Source organism: Budorcas taxicolor, chromosome 1 (assembly GCF_023091745.1).
Source record: "Budorcas taxicolor isolate Tak-1 chromosome 1, Takin1.1, whole genome shotgun sequence".
Classification (NCBI taxonomy): Eukaryota; Metazoa; Chordata; class Mammalia; order Artiodactyla; family Bovidae; genus Budorcas; species Budorcas taxicolor.
The window spans coordinates 101,692,903-101,719,454 of NC_068910.1; positions in this window are offsets into that span (position 1 = coordinate 101,692,903).

Genomic DNA, 26,552 nt, shown 5'->3' on the forward strand with positions numbered 1-26,552 from the left:
GGAAACTGTAATGCTCTCCACCTATAGACCCTAACGAAGCCATGAACCCCAGGTCCTATAACTCCGTCTGCATCCTACCTTAACTTCCCTGTGCAGAACCCCCAAGGCATGGCATGTACTTCTTTCAGGACTTGTGAGTAATAAACTTCTTTATTTCCATATCTCTTGTGGTCTATTGTTGACTGCAGCTTACCATCTGTCTCTTTGTGCTCCACGTTACAGGTTTTAATTTGATACTCTCATAATGTATCATAAATATATCAAAGATAAATTATGTTATAGATAATTAAAAACAAATAGAAATACATAGCATTATAAATACTCTTATTATTGTTTATCATGTTAGCTCTAAAAAACATCCTAAAATATTCTTAAGTATAGGAGCTACTTCTTAACTATTTATATAGTTTTCCGCCCTTTAAGAACCTCATAGCCTCTGCCTATGGCACATACTACTCTGTGAGGCATGGACTGCTTAATTTTTCTTTATATATTTAAAATGATTATTTATTATATCAAGCTAGATAAGCTGTGAGCATTTGGAATAGTCTCTTTGTAGAGAAGGAAGTCACTGGATACTTTCAGGTTTAGATTATTTAAAAAATCTAATCAACTTGTAAAACTTAATTCTACAGATGCCACTAATATTTGCATTATGTGACATCTTAATGGAAATTCCTTCACTTTTTGTCCTTCGAGTTCATTCTCCTTATTGTTAGCATTTCCTAATGTTTCCTTTTTAGCAGTATTTTATGTGGCTGTCTTGGCACCTGATCAGAAGAGGAAGGCATAAAATTCATACAATTCTCTAACCTTGTTCTCATTCCAGAGATAGATCTCCCCATAAGGACCAATTTCTGAGAATTCAGACACCTGCCTTCTTGAAGTTAACTCAGGAGGAGAGGCCTAATCATCTCTCAGTGTTCACATACAAGTGGAATATGATTTTATACTTTTAAAATGACATTAGTATTCATACTCAGAGTTGAATCTTTAAACAATATTCTGAAGAAACCAAGACTCTGAGCAGAATATGCAGTAGAATCCTGGAACTGAAGAAAACAGAAACACTGCCTCTCTAGTAGAGGTTAGAACCTCAATGTCATTCCTACTTTGGGATCAAATAAGCCAGGAATTACACAGGTTTATATCAAACACCTTTACAAAATACAAGGCTACATAAATTTAACCCCATAAGACCCTGATGCTGGGAAAGATTGAAGGCAAGAGGAGAAGGGGGTGACAGAGGATGAGATGGTTGGATGGCATCACTGAATCAATGGACGTGAGTTTAAGCAAACTCCAGGAGATGGTGGAGGACAGGGAAGCCTACAGTACATTGGGTCGCAAAGAGTCGGTCACAACTGAGAAACTGAACTACAACAGAACAACAAGCATTTACTGAATGGCCAGTATAGGTGAGGTACTGTGAATTGCACAATGAATGTCAGGAATTAATACGTATGTGTCCTCAGTCATTTCAGTCGTGTCTTTGAGACCCCAAGGACTGTAGCCCGCCAGGCTCCTCTGTCCATGAGATTCTCCAGGCAAGAATACTGGAGTGGGTTGCAAGCCCTCCTCCAGGGGATCTTCCAGGGATCGAACCTGAGTCTCTTGTGTCTCCTGCTTTACCAGGAAGGTTCTTTACCACTAGTGCCTCCTGGAAAACCCACAATTATTAAAAAGTAATTACTTTTGAAGATTATTTCATTTTGTGTTAATGACAATATCTATAAATACAAGTTTGAAATCCTTTTAGCTGGTTCAAAATAAGTTATATATCAAGACACTAAAATTAATTGCCAGCTTTTTGTTATATGTGAAAGAGAGGATGGATAGCCCATGTTTTTACACTCAGCAAATAATTATCGTGCATTTGAATATATCTTTATTTCTCTTCTAAAAGTACTACTATAATCAGACTTAAATTTCCTAACCTTCTTAAACAAAGCCCCAAATCCTGATATTGTTCTCTTTGCCATACTTCCCAGTTTTCCTATTTATAACGTTCAACTTTCTTGGCCACTCTCAGAGGTAGTGGATTAGTATGAATTTGCCTTTTACAGTTGGATTACTGGGGTTCATACAAGAACAAAGTCAGTGGCCTTTGCCTTGACAGCACTTCAACATTTTTGCCTTTTTGTGTGAGGTTGTAAAAATAAGGAAGGGTCTGAGAGAATTACATTCTTAGCCTTTGAGCTCCATGGTAGATGCATCATTGGCCTACCCAGGGTTATCAGGGATATTCTCAGCTCTCTGTCAGGAAACTAAACTGCAAACTTTAAGGAAAATTGATTGCTTTCTATTTGACATGAGTCCATTTTCTTTCTGCTTTCTGTCCCTTGGACTAATGTATTTCCTGTCATGCTTACCATAATAGACTATTTTGTTGAAAGTGTCTAAATTTCTTTTGATCTCTTTGGGTAAACGGCACTGAATAAGAATATTGCTATAATAATTAGCACCATCTTCACCATATTGTAATTATACAAAGGATCAAATAATAAGAAACCAGCCCTTTTAAATGAAATGCATTTAAGTCCACTCAAATTCTTTGTGAAGACATTCAGGTACTGAACCAGATTTCCTCAAGAAGAGTCACTTTCAATTACAGGCATGAATATGTTGATTCATCAGCTCGAAAAAAGCTACCAGATAGGTTAACCGGTAAATGACATTTCCTTCCTTGGGATATAAAAATAAACCTCTCATGAAAAAACCTTCTCAAACCTTCCTATAGATTTCCTTGCCATTTTGTAGCTGTTTCATCATCTTATTGTGAATGTGATTGACCTAAACGCTGTACAACCATGGAAGACTTATGCTTTGCTGTGATGGCCTTCACGTTGCTAGACTCAGAATTCTAACTTGAAAATCCCACACTTAAAGTTTATGCTCTGCAAGGACATAATTCATAAGCATTATTCCTGAGATACAGATGACATTTCATTTCCAGGCTCTTTCCTTGAACTGATTTTAGGAAAACACAGCCTTTAGGATCAGAATCTGACTACTAATGTATTTGAAGTTCTACCAAGTAAAACCCTCTTCTTTGATGTATCACATTAAGTAATAAATGTGAAAAATAAACTATAACTTTATATATTTGTAGTTAGTAATTCTGAAACTATTCTCTCAACCCATTTATTAGTTGATTTCATTTTTAATCTATCCATGAGCAAGGCAATATGTTTATTTAATCTGTACACTACTAAAAAGCTAGGAAGTAATCACTTGATAAATTACTTTGTTTCTTATACTATATTGGACAATGGCCCCAGTTCTTAAGCCCTGACTGTATAAAGCTGATTTTTCATTCTTAAAATCTGCTCTCTAATTTCCTATTCAGCTCCTGGGCTATTTAATAGGGATGTTTTTCTATCTTTTCAACTCCTTGTCATAGGGTACTGATGTTTTCTCATTTTGCCACCAGATTCTTTCTCCTGTGTATTATGCAATTTTTTAATTAGACTTACATGAGAGGTTTCTCATTTTGGACAGAATGGAAGAGAGAGAAAGAAAAACAATAAAAAGTAATTTTCCTTCTCTTTAAGCCTTTTGTATATCTTAAAAGTCACTTATAATTTTAAATCTGATCCTGCAAAAGCAGCGATAATCTACTGCATACTTCATAAAGTCTAACACAATATTTTAGAACCAGCTCCAGAAACTTCCGTAGTTGTATGTATATCCGTTTTTATGCAAAGTTTAATGTTTTCAGAGTAGCAAAGATTTTAACCTCCAGGTTTAAAAAGTTAAAAGTAGGCACAACTATCCTTGCAATAAGAACTATTTAATGCTGTCATACATACACTAATACTTTATCAATAATGGAACCATCAAAGACCTTAGAAATGAATGCAACAGCTTAAACAGGAAAAAAAATAATTAGCAATGATTCCAATTCAAAAGAAATTTAAAAATCCTATAACAGATGCTTTTAAAGTAAGATACAGTGTTGGTAAGTCAGTAGTTAAGAGATGCTACTCCTTGAGCTGGGAGGTGTTCCTGACATGCCGTGTATGGCATATTACTAAGATGTGCTGGTATCAGGACCCCTTCTATTTGCAGAGAAACAAGGAGACATCTCAGTGTCTCTCCCAATTTTCTGATTTTATGGGTGAGGAAAACAAGAATTCTTAATTCAAGTCTTTAATTAATAATTAATTAAATAATTATTTAGAATTATTTGTATATTTATCAGAACACAACTTGTTCTGATAAACTCAGACTTTATTAAAGTGCCCTCTCCCCAGTGGATAATGTTGGTCCTCATCACTTAAGACGTTTCTCAAATGTGTCTGATCATAGACTCACTTGATTCACTTGTAAATACCATTCTTATTTTCCATTATTATATATAATCAAATAAGAATTAATAATTAAATAATTAATTCAAGACAATTCAAGTCTCAATACTTAATTCAAGTTAAGTATCTTAGGAAACATGTCAGTCAATGGCAAAGAATAGAGGTGGTAAGAGGGTAGAGAGAAACTGTCTTCTTTCTTCTCACCTAAATTTGTTAGGCATTGTACCAAGTACTATACATGTTTCATTTTATTTAATTTTTACAACTCTAAGAGGTAGAATTTTAATTCTGATCTTACAGATGAGGAAAGTCTACAAATAGGGTCAGCAACATAATCTGTGGGCCCCAGCACAAAATAAAAATGATGGACTCAAAGTTCAAAAAGGAAAAAAAAAAGTTTTTCTTTCTCCTGCAGTTTCTCTGTTAACCAGTCATGGTGTTGTTGTTGTTGTTGTTGTTTTTGCTGTTGAGGGTCACCTTACCCTGGGGACAGGGAGTAATGTTCCTTTTCATTTGTTTAACTTCTGACTTACCTCTCTAGAATGTAAGTTCCCGGAGATCACCGACCAAGTTAACTTAAATGGGATATTTGATTTTTTAATAAACAGATTCAGAGTGATTAAATTTGTCAGTGATTGATGGCTAGAGAAATCTACTTGCTGTGCGGGAGACACAGGAGACACAGGTTCAATCCCTAGGTCAGGAAGATCCCCGGATGAGGAAATGGAAACCCACTCCAGTATTTTTGCCCAGAGAATCCCATGGAAAGAGGAGCAGAGTAGGCTACAGTCCAAAAAGTCACAAAGCTGGACAAGGCAGAGCAATCACGCATGTACACATCATATTCTGATAAACTCAGACTTTATTAAAGTGCCCTCTCCCCAGTGGATGCTGGTCCTCATCGCTTAAAACAGTTTCTCAAATGTGTCTGACCACAGACTCCCTTGATGCACTTGTAAATACCACTCTTGTTTTCCATCCCCCAACTCCAGGAGATTTTCAGCGAAGTGGTCAATCAGAAGATCGTTTCCAATGGAAGTCCTATCATACTCTTCCCTGCTAAGGCAAGCCAGTCGCTTCTTATTTTATATAAAACAAAACTTCCCTTGTTCTGGCAAGTTGTTCATTGTTGTTCAGTTCCTCAGTTATGTCTGACTCTTTGCGATCCCATGGTCTGCAGCACATCAGGCTTCTCTGTCCTTCCCTACCTCCCTGAGTTGGCTTAAACTCATGTCCACTGAGTCAGTGATGCCATCCAACCATCTCATTCTCTGTCACCCCTTTTCCTCCTGCCCTTAATCTTTCCCAGCATCAAGGTCTTTTCCAATGAATCCAAACTTCTCATCAGGTGGAAAATTTTGGAGCTGCAGCCTCAGCATTAGTCCTTCCAATGAATATTCAAGGTTGATTTCCTTTGGGATTAATTGGTTTGCTCTCCTTGCTGTTCAAGTGACTCTCAAGAGTCTACACCTGCACCACAATTCAGAAGCATGAATTCTTCAGTGCTCAGCCTTCTTTATGGTGCAACTCTCACAACCATACATGATGAGAGGAAAACAATAGCTTTGACTATATGGACCGTTCTTGGCAAAATGATACCTCTGCTTTTTAACACACTCTCTAGGTTTCTCTTAGCATTTATTCCAAGGAGCAGGCATCTTTTAATCTCATGGCTGCAGTGTATTTGAAGCACAAGAAAAGAAAAACTGCCACTGTTTCCACTTTTTCCCATCTATGTGCCTTAAAGTGATGGGATTGGATGCCATGAGCTTAGTTTACTGAATTGAGTTTTAAGCCAACTTTTTCACTCTCCACTTTCCTTTTAACCTACAGCCTCTTTAGTTCCTCCTCGGTTTCTGCCATTAGAGTGGTATCATCTTCATGTCTGAGGTTGTTGATATTTCTCCCAAGAATCTTGATTCCACCTTGTGCCTCATCCAGCCCAGCCTTTGGCATGATGTACTCTGCATAAAAGTTAAATAAGCATGGTGATGATATACAATCTTGACACACTCCTTTCCCAATTTGAAGCCAGTCCATTGCTCCAAGTTCAGTGCTAACTGTTGCTTCTTTACCTGCATACAGGTTTCTCAGGAGGCAGGCAAAGTGGTCTGGTATTCCCACCTCTTTAAGAATTTTCCACAGTTTTTTTGTGATCTGCATAGTCAAAGGCTTTAGCATAGGCAATGAGGCAGAAGAGGAGGACATCTGACCTGTCTCTTGAGAAACCTGTATGCAGGTCAGGAAATAACAGTGAGAACTGGACATGGAACAACAGACTGGTTCCAAATAGGGAAAGGAGTATGTCAGGGCTGTATATTTTCACTCTGCTTATTTAACTTACATGCAGAGTACACCATGAGAAATGCTAGACTGGATGAATCACAAACTGGAATCAGATTGCCGGGAGAAATAACAATAACTTCAGATATGCAGATGACACCACCTTTATGGCAGAACGTGAAGAGGAACTAAAAAGCCTCTTGATGAAAAAGGAGCGGGAAAAAGTTGGCTTAAAACTCAACATTCAGAAAACTGAGATCATGGGATCTGGTCCCAACACTTCATGGCAAATAGATTGTAAAACAGTGGAAACAGTGGCAGACTTTATTTGGGGGGGGGGGGGGGGGGGGGCTCCAAAATCACTGCAGCCATGAAATTAAAAGACATTCCTTTGAAGAAAAGTTATCACCAACCTAGACAACATATTAAAAAGCAGAGACATTTCTTTGCCAACAAAGGTCTGTCTAGTCAAGGCTATGGTTTTTCCAGGGGTCATGTGTGGATGTGAGAGTTGGACTATAAAGAAAGCTGAACGCCAAAGAATTGATGCTTTTAAACTCTGGTGTTGGAGAAGTTTCTTGAGAGTTCTTTGGACTGCAAGGAGATCTAACCAGTCCATCCTAAAGGAAATCAGTCCTGAATATTCATTGGAAGGACTGATGCTGAAGCTGAAACTCCAATATTTGGCCACCTGATGCGAAGAGCTGACTCATTTGAAAAGACCCTGACACTAGGAAAGATTGAAAGTGGGAGGAGAAGGGGACGACAGAGGATTAGATGGTTGGATGGCATTACCAACTCAATGGACATGAGTTTGAGTCAACTCCAGGTGTTGGTGATGGACAGGGAAGCCTGGCATGCTGTAGTCCATGGGGTCACGAAGAGTAAGACATGACTGCGTGACTGAACTGTACTGAACTGAATAGTGATTCTTTTAATTTGCCTTTTCCTAACGACAAACGGAGAAGGCAGTGGCAGCCCACTCCAGTACTCTTGCCTGGAAAATCCCATGGACGGAGGAGCCTGGTAGGCTGCAGTCCATGGGGTCACTAAGAGTTGGACACGACTGAGCGACTTCACTTTCACTTTTCACTTGCATGCATTGGAGAAGGAAATGGCAACCCACTCCAGTGTTCTTGCCTGGAGAATCCCAGGGTCGGGGGAGCCTTGTGGGCTGCCGTCTATGGGGTCACACAGAGTTGGACACGACTGAAGGGACTTAGCAACAGCAGCAATGACAAATAATGATAAGCTTCTAGTATGCTGTTTGCCATATTGTAGCTATATGGTATGGTAAGATATTTGTTCAAAACTTTTGCCCATTTTTAATTTGTCTTTTTCTTTGATCTTGAATTGTATATGTTATTTGTCTATTTTGGATGGAAGTTCATTCTCAGATTCTTTTTCAAGTGTTTTCTCTTAGTCTGTGACTTGTCGTTTATTCTTTTAACAGCATCTTCCTCTGAATAGAAATTTTAATTTTAATAATGTCCCACTTATCTATTTTTCTTTGAAGAATAATTCTTTTGGTATTATATTAATATTCTATAACTAAACTTTAAACGCAGGTTTTACATAGGTTTTGGAAAATGTTCTCTTCTTATGTTTTGTAGTTTTTCCTTTTACACTTGAGTCTATAATCCATTTTGAGTCAATATTTGTGTACCGTGTAAGGGCTGTGCCTAGGTTCATTTTAAGCAGTGGCTGTAAATGGCATATGAAATAAAACTTAAATGATCAACAAAGTGATTCCTAATGGAAATTTTAAAAGGTAATGGGGACAATAATAATAAGGGCAATAATGTTCCTGAACTCTGGCTATAAATTGTAGAGTTCTTTCTTTGATAGCAGAGCATAGATATGATATGATATAAAAATATGAAAACCTTGAATGTCTGGATGTTACAAATGATTTAGTATACTTTAAAGAAATCATGAAATGACAAAAAAAGTGACAAAAATATAATTGGATGGTACATGTTTTTAAACTGTGCAAATGCTGATTATTAAAAGGACATATGTATTGCTGCTCAGACAATGGCATGGTTAAAAGTATGAATGTGAGGTAGTTAGGAAAACTGCTTTTGTAAGTTTTGAGTGGATTCAACATACCATGTCATAAGAATATGCAAGTTGAGAAAACTGGAAGCACAGATGTTAAAAATAGGCTGGATGAATTCTATCATAATTTAGACAAAAATCACTTTGACAATAAACTGATAAAATATTTAAAATATTGAATTTCAAAGAGAAAATAAACCCAGGAATTAATATAAAATGTATAAAGGCATATAAATAGAAAAAAGGCCAATACTTTATGATTCAATTAATTTTTGTTCATAAACAGTTTGCTAAGATCTCTGCTATGTGCATTGGTGATAGAAAGCTGAATAGCATGTTGGGTTTCTCTTAGAAGAACTTTGAACTTAACAGAGTAGAAAGACATGTATTCAAATAATGTAAGATGTATGTCAAATTAGACATGTACAAAATAGGTGACAACTCACTAAAGAATTTATAAATGTGATATAACAGCACTCAAAGTATTAGAGAAGACAGCAGATGCGATAGTATGAAAGTGTGAAACTCTATTGTGTATTTCAGGATTTATAGGCAATTCAGTAATTTGGGGGATATAAAACAAGTGATTTTTAAAAAAGCATTTCTCTTAATCTCATTTGTTAAGTAGATGTGCATGTAGGATATTGTGATCCTAATGTTCATGTGAACAGAAATTAAAACATTTTATCCTTTAAGTATATTTATTGAAACTCATTAAATAAATGATTCTTCTATTTTAATTAAGAAATGAAAACTTCCTTCTGTCCTAATTGTATACTTCTTGGAAAGTTGAAGCATATAAAATGAGTCTATTCAGATTCATTTCTACCCCTTCATTTTGATGCCAATCACATACTATATAGAGCCTAAAGATACTGGTTTTAAAAAATAAGGGGAAAAAACATAATTTACACATAAATTATGTCAACCATACAAGATACATCTCTCAGATGAAAACCCAATATAATTACAGTATTTTAAGCACCACTATCTATGCATTTCTACAGCCTCATTCTCACAAGTTTTTAAGATTGTTTATAACAGCATAGTAAAAAGAAAAGACAATCAGATACCCCCAGCTTTATGCTGGAGCTGCCTTGTAAAGCTCACAGAAACCAACTAGGTATATTTCTTTCCCAATTCCACATTCAGAGATTTCATTGGCAAGAGAAACTCGTTATGGTGGAAGTATGTGCATCACAAAAAATCAGCAAAGGCAACACCTCAGATGTGCTTTCCCCTGAGAGAATCAGTTTTCAAACACTTAATAGTACACAACTGGGTATGTCTTTATCATTATCTTTCAGTATTGGAGGGAAAATTATTTCATAGTTCATCCACTGCTTGAATATGTCTTTACAAATTTCTACATAGTTAGGAAAACCTGGAAAATAGGTAAAGATCACTTAATTGTTTTAATAAAGTGACTACATGTTTTGGGAATCATTACTGCTTCTAACAATGAAAGATTTACTTCCATTGTTTGCAAATCTCCAAATCATGGAAGTTTTTATGTCAGCCAAGAATAATGAGATCTAAAATATCAGTATTTCTACCACCTCAGTTCTGAAAGAGTAAAACGTGACAACCACATAAAGCTCCTTCATGTGAACCATGCTAAGATTCAGAATCAAATCTGCTATATATAGGAAAAGGATAGGATGCCTGTGAATTTCCACAATTTCTCTGTATTCTGCGTATTAAGCTGTCAGGGACTATCTAAATCACTTCCTTTTCTGTCACTCTGTCCTCGGACAACATCCTTTGAGACACAACAGCATTCAGCAACAACCTCTCCCTTCCACGCCAACCCCCAAAGTCTCAAAATGATATGTAAATCCTGCAATTCATCATGATCTGTGTAGTACAGGTTTAATTCTTCCTCCTAGGCCTCAATCTGCTGAAACATTACTCTGATATACAGTACAAAAGCAGTAACAAAGATGTTCATATCAGGCCATTGTGAGCTGGTGGCAGGCAGAGAAATCAATGAAGCCAAGGGGACAATAGCTGGAGTTTAAACAGGCTGCTGAAATTTGCTAAGACGCAGACAAAGGGCCCAGGCTGAAAGGGGAGCTACAGTGGAATTCCTTGGCCTCCATTATGTTGCTGAAACAATCCTTACTCAGAGAGTGGATTTGCATCTCTAATAGAGTTCAGGCTCTGTTTGTGAAAGGCTTTCGCTAGGCCTGACCCCGTGTCTCAAGAGCACATTGATACCCAGAGCCTTCCCTCTGCCTTGTCCCACACCACAGAGAGCAGTACCATGGGAAAATGCACTAACTTAAAAGACAGCGAAGGAAGGCAAGAGGAAGGGAAAAAATTAAAGGCTTGAGGCAGTTTTGGTGGTACTTAGCAGTGAAAATTACTTTGGCAAATAATAGAACCTACTGCTGGTAATTACTGCTAACAAGCTTCCCCCAGCCCAAATGTGACACTTGGGCTGATGTGAGAAAAGCTGATATAGGCCAAGCTTATTAAGCTTGAATGAAAGGAACCTTTTCCCTATGAAAATACAGCAACTCGGAGAGCTTGCAAATCTTGTAATCTAGTGTTACCAATTATTCAGTAAAACAGAAAAAATGGTGCTGCAATATTTAAAATACTTCTTGGATTTAATTCAGTAAGGTGCCCTAATCCCAAGCAACTATAATTATGAACATCCTTGGTTACCTAAACATGTATGCTTAGTTCCAAACAAAATATTGTGGGTACTTAATCTACTTCATGAAAGTAAATCACTGAGGAAAACTTTAATACTTGATGCCCAGTAGATAACCTGGCAAAACATTTTTCTTCGTAAATTCAAAAAGAAATGATCATAATCTGAAATAAAGCATAATTTTGCTCAAATATGATCATGACTTATTCATGATCTTAATTTTAAATTAAATTTAGTGTGGTTTGACATAGTAATGTTAATTTCTTTGTCAATTTTAGAATTATTTTAATTACCATGAAAAAATGATCATATTAAATTATAACATTGCTTAATTATTAATTAATGAAAGCTTTTGCTTTGAGAGTAAATTCATATTTCATGAGTAAAAATGAGTAAGAAATTATAGGAAGTCTCAAAAATGTATCTTATTGGTTACTATTGTTTACTACATACAGGAAAAGATAATATTCTTCCCCTATAAGGACACAAGCATTTGTTAGAAGGTGAGTATTTCTTGTGTGCAGTAATGATTACATGAGAGATAAATGCCTAATTCAGCATTTAGACTTGAATTGCATTAGAATTTAGGGCATACTCATAATTTTTACACATTAATATTTTCACAGATTTATAAAACATTGCATGGACTCCATGATATAAATGACACTTCTATTATCCAACAAACTATGGAAATTTTAAGTATATTTCATTTAAATTAACTAAACAAAGTCATATGCTATTTTGGACATCAAAAGGCTCAATTACAACTTAATTTTAAACTTTCCAACATAGCTTTGACTTCTTAATAATCCATTATTTCTTTGCTTGAATGTACCATTTGAATGTTTCCAATAGTTCGTTTTTCTGCCACCTAATTTCATTGGATAAATGACAATATTACAAGAGATGTTGTGCACTCTATCCTTTAAAAGTTAATAAGGACTCAATCTGTGTTTTTATGATATGATTGTTTTTTCAAATTGCTTAAAACATGTTTTACATATTGAAGGGAATAGAAAGCCAAGGAGTCACATATTTGTCTACCTATTCATTTTGAACTGTACATGTTTAGTTTAAATATTCTATTGTTTTATGATTGTGAAATATTTAAACCTACAAGGTTCTTCATGCAGCAAAGTGTTGATTAGTGCCATGTGTTATGGTCAACCCATTTATTCAGTAATATGGATAATGAAGATAGATTTGAAAATTTTATGCTTGATGAACATGATGTTTTTAATATTTCCTTAGATAATAACCAAATGCTAAAAATATTAAAAATCAAGATTACTAAAATTTTGCACATTAAATTTATGTCATGAACTCAAGATAACTTAAAAGAGTTGTACCACATATTTTATAACTAATAAACTACATAATTATATTGAGTTCTTATATTCAATTGATCCCCCTATAGAATTACATATTTTACTATTCCTGTGCTATTGTAAAATCATGAAGATGTGTTTCCTTTTGTTAAAATGTTTGCATAAGCTATGGTTGTTTTTAGAATATAAAGTTTATTTTAAATAACTCTGTATACGGCTTACCTCTTAACCTTCCCTATTAAGATGGTAAATAAATTTAATCAAATAAGCCCTTTATTTAATAAATGTAGTAAATATTAGTAAATATACAGTAACCTACTCTTCATAAAGGTCTGTGTCCCCCCCTCCCCAGAGATAGACCCAACGTGGCTTAAAATATTTTAAAGGGGAATAGTTCAGGAGAATGCTGTTTATAACAAGAAAAATAAATTATACAAAAGATGATTAATCTGTGGTTAAAAAAGTTCAATTTGATTTTTATACTTTACAAAATAATGATAATCTTATAGTGTTTTATCATAAGGAATTTTATCTTTTGTCTTACCCCCAAAATCATTGAAAAGAAAACCAAGCCTGGGAATATTAAAGACATAACTAAATAAGAGAATAAAAAATAATAGCCTTGCCTTATTTTTTTTTAAAGCAATAGAAATTGTTTCAGATAAGAGTGGTGTGTGTCCGTTTATGTGCATGTGTGTGTGCATCTATATTAACACATCACTTTCACCTTCAAGTAAAATGTGTACATTTAGTAACATAAATGTAACATAAAATCATTTTGACTGATAATGAATGCTATATTAATTCATATAATTGCTATTTCCAACTACATGGAATATACATGTTCTAGTAAGAATAAGTATATGCTCTTCCTGACAATTCATGGGAAAAAATCAAACATATGTAGGAAAGAAATGAAACTGGAAAGGTGGGAAAGAGAAAAGTCAGCAGGTCAGAGGATAAGAGAAAAGTAGGTAGAGACACTGGTGGGATGAGAGAAGCAGACGTGGTTGAGGCGTGTGCAGGTGGGGGACTGACAGAGATGAAGGGAGACAAAGGAAACTGGTGCCTCACCTACTGGAACACACAGGACTTTTGTAATTCTATGCTCATTATTATATTCACAGAGAAATTCCAAATTTTTTCAGTGATGCATTTCATCTAATTCTTAATTCCACCTAAGACTTTATCTTAAGCCTAGTCTGAGGCATTTTGTTTCATCATAGAGGAAGCCTGTAGTTGAAACCAGACTTTATGAGAAAACAAGCTTTTCAAGGCTCTATTAATACATTTCTATGGAGAGAAAAATTACACACTAAATGATAGACTGTAAAGAGTTTAAAAAGCTATGCAAATAAATTTGATGAATCATCATATTTCTTAGGCCATGTATTATTCTTTTAGTGTGTAATAGATAAAATTAAGAGAAGTATTCTTTCATGGAAGAGAATGTGGAAACTGATTTCAAATATCTTATTCTGCAAAAGTAAAAGTGTCTAAATTATATATATATATAAACAAACAGATATATACATCCCATATAATATATTATATATCCTATATTTTATATATATAAAGCTAGGAAATGATCAGCAGATGAGACAAGTCACTGAAAATGGGAGCATGCTGAGACCTTCAGTCACACTGATTCTTCAAAGAATTCTGAATTATTTAATTCTATATCATCTTGTCGAGTCTTGAAAAGGCTGCTCCTTTTTCACACCTTCACATTCTCTCTCTACTACACAATGTTATTCCTTCTGTATTCTCCCTCTTGTGTTTCATATGCCTGTTGTTTCAGTTCCATTTCAGTCCCCTTTATTTGACCACTGCTTCAGGCTTGAAATCTCCTCTCTATCTCTCCACTCACTGTTTACCTGAACATTGCAGTCTGCCCAGAACTCTCTTATTAATTATCCTAATGTTCAGATTCAGTTGTGTTATACGCATGCTCAGAAACTTTCCCATCACCCTATAGCCTTCGCAAAATGTTCTGACTCCTCAAGCAAGTAGTCAGAGCACTTCAGAATTCACACCACACATCCTTTTCAAAATTATTCTTACTCTATTATCTTATACATACCCAGAATCCTTACGGAAGAGGACTGCTGTTCCATGGTTTTGTCAGTACCATCAATATGTTCCAAATCTGACCATTGTATTCTACTTGGAGTTTTCTCTTGATCTGTGCATTTCTACTTACTTCAAATGTGACTTCTCTTATGACATCTGCTCAGGTCTCATCTGTGAGCAATGCCCCGGAAACTTCATTGCCTCTTATGATAACAAGCCTGTACTTTATGTAATACATGCATAATTAAATTGTGTCTTTTAATACCCAAGAGTACATAATAAATTTCCTTCCATACTAACACTAAATTAATATTGAATCAATTGAATACACAGGGATAGAGAGAGCTACCAATTGTTTTTAGTTTTATAACAACCATGAAAAAGGTACTTACAATGTTAAGAGAGTCCGACAATCAAGAGCAAATCTGTCTTTTTTTTTCTTTTTAAACATAGCTACATTGTCTTTAGTGACAAAAACAGTATATCCTTTAAATCAACTGGTCATTTTCAGTAATGAATACAACTAATTACATTGAGGGATTTATTTCCAAGATAATTCAGAAAATGAAAAATATTCTTTAGATATTAATTTTACTTGTACTGGAAATAAATGTAGATACAGACAAACATACAATAAGCTAGCCTTTGCAATATGTCTTTAAAAAATAGTTTTCTTCATATAGTCCTTCTTAAGGAAATAATACTCCTCTTTTGATATGTTTTAGGATATGACATTTCTAACAATAATATATCAGGTTGATACAACATGCGACATCTTAACACATTTATTCAGTTCAGTTCAGTTCAGTTCATTGCTCAGTCATGTCCAATTCTGTGCAACCCCATGGACCACAGCACATCAGGCCTCCCTGTCTATCACCAACACCTGGGGTTGACTTAAACTCATGTGCACTGAGTTAGTGATGCCATCCAACCATCTCATCCTCCGTTGTCCTCTTTTCCTCTCACTTTCAATCTTTCCCAGCATCAGGGTCTTTTCAAATGAGCCAGTTCTTTGCATCAGGTGGCCAAAGTATTGGAGTTTCAGCTTCAGCATCAGTCTTTCCAATGAATATTCAGGATTGATATCCTTTAGGATGGACTGGTTGGATATCCTTGCTGTCCAAGGGATCTCAAGAGTCTTCTCCAACACCACAGCTCAAAAGCATCAATTCTTCGGTACTCAGTATAAAAGCTATTAATTTATGACACTATGAGAAGTAGCATAGCATGAGATGAAAAGACTGATTATCATCAAACTTTTCATAGAAAAAATACTACAGGCCTCCTGGAATGGAGAAAAAGTTTATTTTTAATGAATACTTTGGCATAATTCTTGATTTCTTGTTATTTAACCCAACTGAATGGCTGCCATTTTTAGTTCCGTTATTCAAGATATAACATATAGTAAAAATCCTCAAAATTGTTGTAATGTTGACATTTTTTAAAGACTTCCATTCATTCTATCTTGAAATTAAGTTAGTATTGATGCATTTTAGAATGAAGTTATAGAATTCAAAACATCTTCTTTTTCTTTCCAAATTAAAAGATGAAGATCATTTAAAGGGCTTTTATAAGATTGGTTATATTCATGGTTAAGTGAGATATAAAAAACGTAGTCAATTTGCATATTTGATTTTTTCTTAAAATTTTTTTCTCTTTTGTCCTGATGGATACAACAGATATTTTAAAGATAATCTCAAAATTTAATCTCATTTAAGTTTACCCTAGAGTGGTGTGAATTTATATTTTACTTAGTGTTTCTGATACTGTAACAATGATTAATATACAAATAGCAGGAAGGAACTATATAGTTTTCCTTATTCTATAAAAGAATACCTACAGATTTACCAATGTCTTGAAGAAAATTGCTAAAATCTTATATAACTCACATTTCTATCTACATTATCAGCAAGTGTTGGGAGAGTCACTGATGATTGACTGTTTTAAATTATTCAAATTCTTTGAACAATATCAAGAATGCAAAATAGCAGGCCTTCTTTATTTGGCTTTAACACCTGAGGTACTTTTTGTGAGGTCTCTCTAAATTCTTATATCATGATGTGAAAATATTTGTACTAAGTAATATAGTCCTCTAGAAAACTAACTTGATTTTTAATATGATTGTCATATGTTATGGAATAGTCCACTAATTTTCAATACTTAACAAACTGCTACAAAAATGTGAGGGAAAGCACAGAAAGACTTTACTCATTTCGTCTTAACATTTTACGTGAAAATTATAATAACATTTAATGAAATACTCAAAATGTTTACTTTCCCAAAATTAGGCTTCTAAAAACTTTAAAAAAAAGTTATTACTTATTTTTCAAATATTTTAGTGAGAATTTTAAGGCTAAATATGTAGTAATGCCTCCCCACCCCATTAGCATTTTAAGTCTCATATATTGGAACTGTTTCAACTGTTCCCACATAACAACAACAAAAATCGTGCACTTAGTTTTTGTTGTAGCAAAGAACAAAGACAAAGAATATTTTTGAACTTGAATTTTCAGATCATAATAGCATCTTGTCTCCTTGGTATTTCTTTCATTTTGCCAACTGGGTGACTTGTTGAAGGGAATAAAGGGAGAAGGCTTCATACAGGGGAAGCCACCGATATCATTGGCAAGTGAAGCTCACGACAGTACAGGCAAACACAAAATGAGCTTTCACGCAGGGCTCTGTCAGTGTCATTCAGCTTTGCCTGAATGGATAACCCTCTCATGATTTATCTTCCATTCATCAAGTCAATGCCTGGTATCTTTTCAGTTGTGATGGATAAGACCTTAGTAAATTGACTACTGCCCGCTGAGCATTGTGAATCATGAGAACTGAACAGGAAGGGGATCCAACCATATTTCATTCATATAGTAAGTGAGCCATTCTCCATAGATCTAAGAACTGAGAATTATAAAAAGCCTTGTTTCAGCTGGTCCATTGGTCTAGACCAGACAGCGGTCAAGGATTCACCTAGTTTTTCAGATTTGAAAGTAGAGTAAGAATAGGGCCTATTAGTAGCTCCTGTAACAGACCAACTGGAAAACTGTAACCAATTTCTTAGAAGAGATCTACCTCTCTTTTAGGTCTTATTCTAGATGATAGATATTTAGCTAAATCCTTTCAAACACCATGCTTATTTTATTATGAAAAATAACTGTATCCGATACACATCATTGCCCATATTTTACTAAAAAAACAAAAACAAAAACTTAAGTACAGCAGTGAGTCTAATTGACTTATTCAGTTATATATTCCTCAACTTCTAAGATAGAATATAAGTTCAATAAATGTCAATAAATATATGATAAGAGGACAGTAGTGGAGTGATGGAGGGAGAGGGAAAGGAAAGAAAGAAAGAAGGACAAAAGGAAAGAAATCTAAATTCATGTATTGGATTTATGACTTGAACTGTGGATACATATTTCTAAGCACAGTGTTGTTTTTTTTTTCCTCCACTTTCATAAAAGATCAACCTGAAAACTTTCTGAAATACTTGTTTAAATGTGGGGAGAGCAAACACAATACATTTACTTAAATCTCCTTCACAAATATTGCATCTTTTGGTCCTCTAGAAAATTGTTTTTCTTTTTCCTCTCCCTTTTAAAGGCAGAGGAATTGTTTTAGTCCAAAAGGAAGGATTTATATAACTTATATTTTCCCTGCAGAATTGTTTTTCAGGTAGAGTTCTTCCATTTGTGTTCTGAACTTCAAGTATCCTTTAAACAAGAAAATTAGCAAGTGTCCTAAGTTCATCAAGTCATTATTTTAAAATGCCAGTGAACACATTTAAAATCATTGTCATAATATAAATACATCCCAAGATATGGACACTGAAAATGAAGAATACCTGCAGAAAATAAGGACTATTAAAATTATACAGTACTGAAAACAAGGAAATGACAAACCAAACACAAATAAACACAAACATAAAACAAATAATAGAACATCTTACATCCTGGTGCTATAAGGATTAAGACCCTTATTATTACTTATTTTGTCCAGGCACAAAAACTTACTGGAGAAGTTAGTTCCACAATAAATATGTTATTTTCTTTTTCTGTCTGCTTTTAAAGTCTGATTAATCTATTTCTAAAACTATTCCATCAATAACATTTGGAAAAAGATAAATAAAGTATCATTAATTCTAAATGCATTAATGAGAGCTATTTATAGATATAATAGATTTATTTAAACACATACAAAATAAGGATAAAACATACTTCTCTTTGATATTTTCAAAAAATAGCAATCTAGAAATCTTTTTACAAATTAATATACTCTTTGTTTGAAGAGTTAGCTAGGTTTCTATGCCTGGGTGTTGAAGGCAAGGGACCATCCACAAGAACATACTCATACCATGAGAAACATTGAGAAAATAAATCACTGCAGAAAAGAGCAATGGGGAAGAGAGTGCAGTGTAAGTAATATGCTTGGTGGTGTGTTTTTCAATTTTCCTGGATAAGCTGTCCTCCTATTTACATTTGCTTTGAATTTTCACTTCTTGTTTACCCAATAGGACATACTTTCTTTAGGAAGCAAAATAAACAAAAATACCTGCCTCTGACAGTGTAAGACAGAGACAACATTCCAAAGTGGGTAGGTCAAATGTACAGGAATGCATATAGATACACACACGCACATACACACACACACACACACACAATGCCAACGTAAATTAAACCTGTTGATCTTCACAACCTCCTTTTCTAGAATTTGATATAAAATTTATTCAAGAGCCAATGATAAAACTGCAAACCTTTTTCATTCTTTGCATCTTCTCTGACTTGCTCCATAAGCAATACTCTCAATCAGTTGTACCAGAGAAGGGGCAAAAGATTATAGAAAGAGATGAACTAGAGTTAGCTTTTGTTATCTGTGCAAAAGAATTGCCTAGGAAGACTTTAATAACATAGCTTATTAAGGTTCTGAAATTGTCCTAGTATGTAAGCTGTATTTCTTCTCTCTATTCTATTATGAATTAAAGGAGATTATTAATGATGAACCAGTTTGATTTTATTAAATCATCATTACAGGACATGAAGAATTTTTTTTACTACTATTTGGTATGGAAAATAATTGGTGGCTGAACTGTGTGTTATCTCTTAAGAGAATAAAAATGCTCATACAACTATATGCCTTACCACATGCATCAAAGCTCAGAAATAGGTTCAACTTTTATTCTATAATCTGCAATTTTTTTTTTTTTTTGTGCACTAAGTCTCAGATGTTCTAGGAAATTGGGATACATTGCTGAACAATATACAAATAGCATTCACATCCTAGGGCTTATATTCTGGGTGGAGGAGGGGACACAAATTAAAATAAATATTGAAATTATGGTTACTATCAACCAAGAATTGGAAAGGGAGGGTACTTCAATGCTTTTGATCATTTATTCATAGATACACTTTTTAAGGGGGCTTCTCAGGTGATGCCATGATAACGAATCTGCCTGCTAATGCAGGAGATGCAAGAGATGCAGTTTCAGTCCCTGGTTCAGGAAGATCCCCTGAAAAAGGAAATGGGAAATCCACTCCAGTATTCTTGCCTGGAAAATTCTATTGACAGAGGAAGCTGGTGGGCTACAGTCCATGGGGTCACAAAATGTCAGATACAACTGAACACGCACAAACACTCCTTAACAAATTCTCAGGGCTTTCTACTTTAAAAAAGTAATTTGTCTGATGGCCTTGAACATTTATGTAACCAGAAAGTCCAGGTTCACTATGTCTCAAAGTTACCAAGTAAATACATATGACATTGGACCAAGAATAAGGAGCTCTGGTTTCTAGCCAGGACTTCACTGTCATCTGTCTGATCTCTATGGAGTCGCACATATCCCTCAGTGTACACTGAAAAAGTGAGCGAGAATTCGTATCATCTACCCCATTACTAAAAAGTATTATTAGTATCAAATAATAGAATGTTTGCTGCTGCTAAGTCACTTCAGTCATGTCCGACTCTGTGCGACCCCATAGACGGCAGCCCACCAGGCTCCCCCGTCCCTGGGATTCTCCAGGCAAGAACACTGAAGTGGGTTGCCATTTCCTTCTCCAATGCATGAAAGTGAAGTCGCTCAGTCATATCCAACTCTTAGCGACCCCATGGACTGCAGCCCACCAGGCTCCTCCGTCCATAGGATTTTCCAGGCAAGAACACTGGAGTGGGTTGCCATTTCCTTCTCCAATGCATGCAAGTAAAAAGTGAAAGTGGAGTCGCTCAGTCGTATCCAACTGTTAGCGACCCCGTGGACTGCAGCCCACCAGGCTCCTCCGTCCATAGGATTTTCCAGGCAAGAGTACTGGAGTGGGGTCCTTCTCCATAGAATGTTTAAGGACGTGCTTTTGAAAGGATAAAAATCTATTCACCTTGACAAGCATCTTAACACTATATCAGCCATTCACTGAATACGCTACCGTATCTGTTGAGTGAATGAATAAATGAGTGAAGAAAAGCAAATGGTTAGCCCTATTTATGTTCTTTGATAATGTGTTTTGTAAATGATCTTTCAATTCAAGCTTAGTTTTTACAGTAAAAAAAGTTAAGTTCTCCCCTCTAGGGCTGCCCAGAGAACATTTTTTCACAGATTTCAAATTCACCTAAGTGCCTTTAATGAAGGAGTTTTGTTGAAATAAACAAACAAAAGCCCTGTGTATTAATGATAATGAGCGTATTGCTTATTAAATTATGATGGTCCCATCAGGTGCTCCTTAAGTACTGTTAGTTCTGCGAAGAGGATTAATTTGTGTATTTTAGAGTTAGCATTATATCCTGCCATGTGACATATTCAGAACAAATGAGTACTTAACTCACAGATGCTGAAGGATAAAGAGGTAACAGCATTTTAAATGACTTTTTATACAGATTAAATTTGTTTCCACTTATTGTGATTTTATTTTATATCCACAAATCGTTATTTATCCTCCAAGCTTAATATTTTCCCTACGGTCTGATAGACTGAAAAGGATTTTTTTTAAGTAATATTGAAAATCAATTCATTTCTCTGACCAATTCTCCAAATATCAAAGACCTGGCAACAATGGGGTAGAAAATGGAAGATGGAAAATCCAGACTGGGAAGCACTGTCACTTAGCTTCAGCCTAAATCTAAGTTGTGTGATCAACCACGCATGTGAATAAAAGAGACATCCTTAGAAGAGAGGAGGGGTTTCTGATGGTAATCACAGGGGGAAAGAATATAGTTTGGGAAAAGAAAGCAAGGAGATAGGTGTCAAGGCCTGTGGGTTTTGCTAAACGGGTAGACGCCCCCATGCTCTTTGCAATTCTTTTCTTCTTAATCTCCATCCTCTTTTTCAGAATGCATTTAGGCCCAATCCAAGGATCTCTTATAAAGGAAAGTTTTGTGTATTTTTGATGTCTGTGGGAAAGAAGTGCCCCTGGGGAGGTTTTATTTAGGAATGCAGTTTGGAAGCATTTTCTGAGGGGAAAGAGGTTTTAAGGGAAAGACTATGTCATTAATTATTTAGCCTGAAATTCTAGGGATGCATATTGGAGGTTTTTCTCATCTATCACAGTTTTATGCATCTCTACACAAATCAGCTATCTAACTCTCCTACCAGCCAAAGGACAAGGCATCCTCTAATGAAATATCATGGGTATGAATAGTATCAGATTGGTCTTTTGCCTTTCCCTATTCTGGTGAAGGAAACAGGGAAATATATTTACCAGTAAAAACATGAAAACAAACAGATGAGTCAGTATGACATTGAATCAACATTAAAACATTGTGTTCAATTTAAATTTACTGTGAAAAAAAAAAACCCAACAACAATAAGATGAAAATGTGAAAAGATGCAATACCACAGCCCACCCAGGAAGGAGAACATTCATTTACTGAGCATCATAGTCAATGTTTATCCTACTCAAAGTTGAAAAAACAGAATTCACTCTCTGAAATGTGCTGAATTAACATGATATCTAATGTCCCTCAAAAGACTCTCACCCAACAAATACACTCGGGACTAAAGTACTGACAACTCATTTGCATCATAAACTAAATGGAATTACAGGTTTTGAGAATCTTAATATTTAAAATTCAATCATTGGATAAAAGTTTTTCTTTCTTTCCTGTTTCTCTTTCATTCCCAATGAACACGTTTTATGCTGTCATGGTCATTAAGCCTTAGGTGAGTAGTTGAAAACATGGAAAAGTTGGAAAAGAATAACTAAAATTCATTTAATCCAACAACCAATTTAGCTGGTAATAAAAAGCAGAGATATTACTTTGCCAACAAAGTTCCGTCTAGTCAAGGTTATGGTTTTTCCAGTGGTCATGTATGGATGCGAGAGTTGGACTGTGAAGAAGGCTGAGCACCGAAGAATTGATGCTGTTGAACTGCGGTGTTGGAGAAGACTCTTGAGAGTCCCTTGGACTGCAAGGAGATCCAACCAGTCCATCCTAAAGGAGATCAGCCCTGGGTGATCTTTGGAAGGAATGATGCTAAAGCTGAAACTCCAATACTTTGGCCACCTCATGCAAAGAGTTGACTCATTGGAAAAGACTCTGATGCTGGGAGGTATTGAAGGCAGGAGGAAGAGGGGACGACAGAGGATGAGATGGCTGGATGGCATCACCAATTCGATGGATGTGAGTTTGAGTGAACTCCGGGAGATGGTGATGGACAGGGAGGCCTGGAGTGCTGTGATTCATGAGGTCACAAAGAGTCTGACACGACTGAGCAACTGAACTGAATAACAATGTATATATTTAAGTTCTGGATGAGTTATAAGCCAAAATTAAACCCCCTTTTTGTGCAGTGTGGAATGAAATTGAGGGAATAGGAAAAGAAAGGGAAAGGAAATATTTTTTACTCTTTTATTGAAACATCTACACAGGCACAAAGAGTTCTTTTGCTCCATGAAACATTCTAAGTACATGACTGAATTGCAAAAGTTTCTTTTTTAGTATATTAAAACCAAACAGAATTAAAAAAAACAAAAACAATCAGACCAAACCAAAAACCTTAAAAAGTCTTTTACAAATTATTAGTGTTTCACATGGTTTATCATACTTCAATTTTTTGAGTTGTACTGTAAATCTGATGGAGAGTTCCCTGGGGTCTCAGTGGTAAAGAATCTTCTTGCAATTCAGGAGACTCAGGCTTGATCCCTGGGCTGGGAAGATCCCCTGGAAAAGGCAATGGCACCCACTCCAGTATTTTTGCCTGAAGAATTTCATGGACAGAGGAGCATGGCAGGCTATAGTCCATGGAATCGCAAAGAGTCAGACACAACTGAGCAACTAATACTTCACAATTCTGAATTCTCACCTGGTAAAGAATCCTCCTGCAATGCAAGAGACACAGGAGATGCAGGTTCAATGCCTGGGTTGGGAAGATCCCCTGGAGGAGGAAATGACACTCCAATATTCCTACATGGAAAATTCCATGGGAACTATCATATTGAGTATATAGTTTGTGCCAGTTACTATCCCAAGCACTTTGTCATACACATGTTGGATAACTTGAGACTGTCTTAACAGTGACAACTGGAATTCTTATTCTTTTATAACTTGAAGAAATACAATTCTCATTTTTGTAGTGAAAAAAAGATGGAATTACTCAATTTTTGTGGTTATTTTGGTTTTATTTGACTTTTAATTATGACAACATTTAAGCACATAATAGGCAAATATATATACATGTAAATTTTATAACTATGAAAGTTATTCAGGCAAGAGTTTTATTGACCAATAACATTTTTGTATGTATGTATGTTATAACTTTGTTTCATGAGATATTTTAAATTGCAGCCTTTTTTTTTTTGGCTTTTAATCAGACTGTATACACTGCTTATTAATAGAACTTTTATTCAACTGACTAATCATTCTATCACAATGTGAATGCTTGCATGCTAAGTCACTTCAGTCATGTCTGCCTCTTTGAAACCCTATAACCTGTAGCCTGCCAGGTTCCTCTGTCCCTGGGATACTCCAGGCAAGAATATTGGAGTGGATTGCCATGCTCTCCTTCAGAGGACCTTCCTGACCCAAGTATCAAACCCTTGTCTCTTATGTCTCCTGCATTGACAGGTGGGTTCTTTACCACTAGCACCACCCAGGAAGCCCTTCACAATGTGATCAGCAATTTTTATTGCTCTCATGCTTACAAAATCTCCCTATTATCTAGGAGCAAGATACCTGTTAAATTATGCTGGCTATAAGCTGACAGTTGTATATTGTGTCACTTAATAGTTGCCCAGAGTTTCAAAAGAAAGCCAAACAGATTATCAATGATAATTACCTTGTTGTTTTGATAGAATTCTGGGAAATACTCTCACACACTTTATGCACTAATATTCTTGACAATAAGGATGGTAAAGAAATAGGTGCTGATTAATTTTTTCTCAATCATATTCATTTTATATTCATTGCTAAGGATAAGTGTAGAACAGTTTTTTGTTTTCCATCAGAATTACTTTCCTAGATTATTTAGCAATATATAAGCTACTGTTTTACCCTAAAGCTAACACTAAAAAAGACTGTTAATTTTATCAAAGAGGATTCCAATTTCATAATTAAAAAAAAAAAACGAGTCATAAGTATTTGGGTCAATAGCTCTTAATGTTTTTTTAGGTAATTAGATTTGATCATCAGAGCAAAAACATTTTAACAGCAGAAACTTGTTTCCTAAGAAAACTTAATGTTGTCTCATTTAGAGCAGACAAATGTTTTAAAATATTTTTAGCATATGCCCTATAAGGTTCAAAAGACAGCCTTTTCTATCATCAATCATACTCTTCACTAATAATGAGCCATTCCTAACCATAAAATATAGATCAGATTTGTTGCTTTCACATTTAAAGTTTCAGGTTTTCCTCCTGCACTGATTACAGCATTGCCATACTGAAAGAAGAGGTCTTCGAAGAAAAAAAAAAAACAAGGATCCATTAATCATGAATCATTATGTTTTGTCAGTTGGCAAAGGAATACTTTGCTCATTTATCCTTTGAATGAAATTAGTTCTGGCTCAGACCCTTTTAGAAGGAAATTCTAAATTGTCTTGGCATCTTCCTATAACAGTTTGTGTATGTGCCATAAAATGGCAGATGGGGTTTATTAATGGCAGATGAGTTTAGTTTGCAGGATTTTTCCCTTTTTCCTATTTGATCATTTGAATACTGGAGCTCCGATAAGATTCATACATTGTTGCTGTATATTTATCTATATTTTATCTTATTAATGAATGATGAAAGTGAAAACTGGTAATGTTTGTGCTGCCAAATATAAGCAAGCCCTGTATTTTTTTTGCATGGAGGAAATGGACACAGCATTTCCTTAGATTTAAGCATCCAGACACACACACAAAAATCAAAATTGTTGAAAATATATGTGAAATGATATTTTGCTTGTAAACAGCTCTAGTCACTTAACAGAGTAATATAAAGATAATAGTCAAATATATTAATGTTTAACAGACATTTAAGTTTTGGAAAACAAAGTTTCCTCATGAATAATTTCTACATTTTGCTACCTTCACTTAGTCATCTAAGTGGGGAAAAGGTATGTGTTTTTAATATGTAACACTGAAAACTAAACTGCATGACTGAAACAGCAGAATATCTTGTGGGTGTAATAAGCAATGGTTAAGTTGCCTCTTGTATCACTGTCTGACAGTGTAGTAGATGCTTAGGCAGACACATGGATTCTTTTAACCATAAGTGCGTGACTGGCAGCAATCTGTAGTTTGTAATATGAGGCCTGCAATATACCCCCTCAAATGCTTCCTTAGTTTCATAGATCTGACACAGGTGCTGGAGAAAATATGGATATAAAAATGTTTTATAATCTATAAAGAACTATAGACCTATATGA